Here is a 3,041-nt window from a genome sequence, read left to right on the forward strand (position 1 = left end):
CATCGGTCGGGTTGAGTCGTCCGATGCGCCATATGCGTTCAACGTGTCGATGTTCATGTGTCCTGCAGTTCACATTCTGACGCGCATTTAGCTGCGGTCTTCATCGATCCATGAGCCGAGTGATCCCCTGCCTAGGGTTTAACGTACACACCGAACTAGTTGATGAATGGAACCGAAGTCCATCCATCCATTATACACATACCAGCACACAACTCTGGTTCCCTAGTACCACACTGCAGGCGCCCACGGCCCCGACGGTTGCGGAGCCGAGCACGCCAAAGTGCGACTGTCGATCACCCCGTTGTGACACGACAATCAGTCAGTGTATAAGGTACCCGGTACTACCAAAGTGTGCATCTTTACTGACCTTCGCCGAGGCAGTGGTATGTGTATCCCTTTGAAAGAGTTGCTTTCGCTCAACTCTACCAAGTGTGCTACACCATCTTGTGGTTGTAGCGTGCGCGTCAGCATGTGATGCCGACGATGCGTTTGGCAACCTCACTCCCGGACTTGTTTGATGGGTAATGATATGTCCATTATACACAAACCAACACACAACTCTGGTTCCCTAGTACCACACTGCAGGCGCCCACGGCCCCGACGGTTGCGGAGCCGAGCACGCCAAAGTGCGACTGTCGATCACCCCGTTGTGACACGACAATCAGTCAGTGTATAAGGTACCCGGTACTACCAAAGTGTGCATCTTTACTGACCTTCGCCGAGGCAGTGGTATGTGTATCCCTTTGAAAGAGTTGCTTTCGCTCAACTCTACCAAGTGTGCTACACCATCTTGTGGTTGTAGCGTGCGCGTCAGCATATTGTGCCGACGATGCGTTTGGCAACCTCACTCTCGGACTTGTTTGATGGGTAATGATATGTCCATTATACACAAACCAACACACAACTCTGGTTCCCTAGTACCACACTGCAGGCGCCCACGGCCCCGACGGATGCGGAGCCGAGCACGCCAAAGTGCGACTGTCGATCACCCCGTTGTGACACGACAATCAGTCAGTGTATAAGGTACCCGGTACTGCCAAAGTGTGCGTCTTTACTGACCTGCGCCGAGTCAGTGGTATGTGTATCCCTTTGATAGAGTTGCTTTCGCTCAACTCTACCAAGTGTGCTACACCATCTTGTGGTTGTAGCGTGCGCGTCAGCATGTGATGCCGACGATGCGTTTGGCAACCTCACTCTCGGACTTGTTTGATGGGTAATGATACGTCCATTATACACAAACCAACACACAACTCTGGTTCCCTCTGGTGTGCGTCTTTACTGACCTGCGCCGAGTCAGTGGTATGTGTATCCCTTTGAAAGAGTTGCTTTCGCTCAACTCTACCAAGTGTGCTACACCATCTTGTGGTTGTAGCGTGCGCGTCAGCATATTGTGCCGACGATGCGTTTGGCAACCTCACTCTCGGACTTGTTTGATGGGTAATGATATGTCCATTATACACAAACCAACACACAACTCTGGTTCCCTAGTACCACACTGCAGGCGCCCACGGCCCCGACGGTTGCGGAGCCGAGCACGCCAAAGTGCGACTGTCGATCACCCCGTTGTGACACGACAATCAGTCAGTGTATAAGGTACCCGGTACTACCAAAGTGTGCATCTTTACTGACCTTCGCCGAGTCAGTGGTATGTGTATCCCTTTGAAAGAGTTGGTTTCGCTCAACTCTACCAAGTGTGCTACACCATCTTGTGGTTGTAGCGTGCGCGTCAGCATATTGTGCCGACGATGCGTTTGGCAACCTCACTCTCGGACTTGTTTGATGGGTAATGATACGTCCATTATACACAAACCAACACACAACTCTGGTTCCCTAGTACCACACTGCAGGCGCCCACGGCCCCGACGGATGCGGAGCCGAGCACGCCAAAGTGCGACTGTCGATCACCCCGTTGTGACACGACAATCAGTCAGTGTATAAGGTACCCGGTACTACCAAAGTGTGCATCTTTACTGACCTTCGCCGAGGCAGTGGTATGTGTATCCCTTTGAAAGAGTTGCTTTCGCTCAACTCTACCAAGTGTGCTACACCATCTTGTGGTTGTAGCGTGCGCGTCAGCATGTGATGCCGACGATGCGTTTGGCAACCTCACTCCCGGACTTGTTTGATGGGTAATGATATGTCCATTATACACAAACCAACACACAACTCTGGTTCCCTAGTACCACACTGCAGGCGCCCACGGCCCCGACGGTTGCGGAGCCGAGCACGCCAAAGTGCGACTGTCGATCACCCCGTTGTGACACGACAATCAGTCAGTGTATAAGGTACCCGGTACTACCAAAGTGTGCATCTTTACTGACCTTCGCCGAGGCAGTGGTATGTGTATCCCTTTGAAAGAGTTGCTTTCGCTCAACTCTACCAAGTGTGCTACACCATCTTGTGGTTGTAGCGTGCGCGTCAGCATATTGTGCCGACGATGCGTTTGGCAACCTCACTCTCGGACTTGTTTGATGGGTAATGATATGTCCATTATACACAAACCAACACACAACTCTGGTTCCCTAGTACCACACTGCAGGCGCCCACGGCCCCGACGGTTGCGGGGCCGAGCACGCCAAAGTGCGACTGTCGATCACCCCTTTGTGACACGACAATCAGTCAGTGTATAAGGTACCCGGTACTGCCAAAGTGTGCGTCTTTACTGACCTGCGCCGAGTCAGTGGTATGTGTATCCCTTTGAAAGAGTTGCTTTCGCTCAACTCTACCAAGTGTGCTACACCATCTTGTGGTTGTAGCGTGCGCGTCAGCATGTGATGCCGACGATGCGTTTGGCAACCTCACTCCCGGACTTGTTTGATCGGTAATGATCCTTCCGCAGGTTCACCTACGGAAACCTTGTTACGACTTTTACTTCCTCTAAATCATCAAGTTCGGTCAACTTCGGCCGTGCCAACTGCAGCTCACGAAGGAACCGCGGAAGGTATGCCTCCAGAGACCTCACTAAATAATCCATCGGTAGTAGCGACGGGCGGTGTGTACAAAGGGCAGGGACGTAATCAGCGCTAGCTAATGACTAGCAC

General features: G+C 52.2%; 1 non-coding gene across 1 annotated transcript in view; it reads right to left on the reverse strand.

Annotated features, from left to right (window-relative positions):
- LOC118515330 overlaps window positions 1-139 on the reverse strand; it is a 158-nt gene extending 19 nt beyond the window's left edge. The window contains exon 1 of the ribosomal RNA XR_004907025.1: window positions 1-139. This exon is cut by the window's left edge and continues 19 nt beyond it. This is a non-coding gene — a ribosomal RNA (5.8S ribosomal RNA).
- Window positions 140-3,041: the final 2,902 nt, after the last annotated feature.

Source organism: Anopheles stephensi, unplaced genomic scaffold (assembly GCF_013141755.1).
Source record: "Anopheles stephensi strain Indian unplaced genomic scaffold, UCI_ANSTEP_V1.0 ucontig142, whole genome shotgun sequence".
Taxonomy (NCBI): Eukaryota; Metazoa; Arthropoda; class Insecta; order Diptera; family Culicidae; genus Anopheles; species Anopheles stephensi.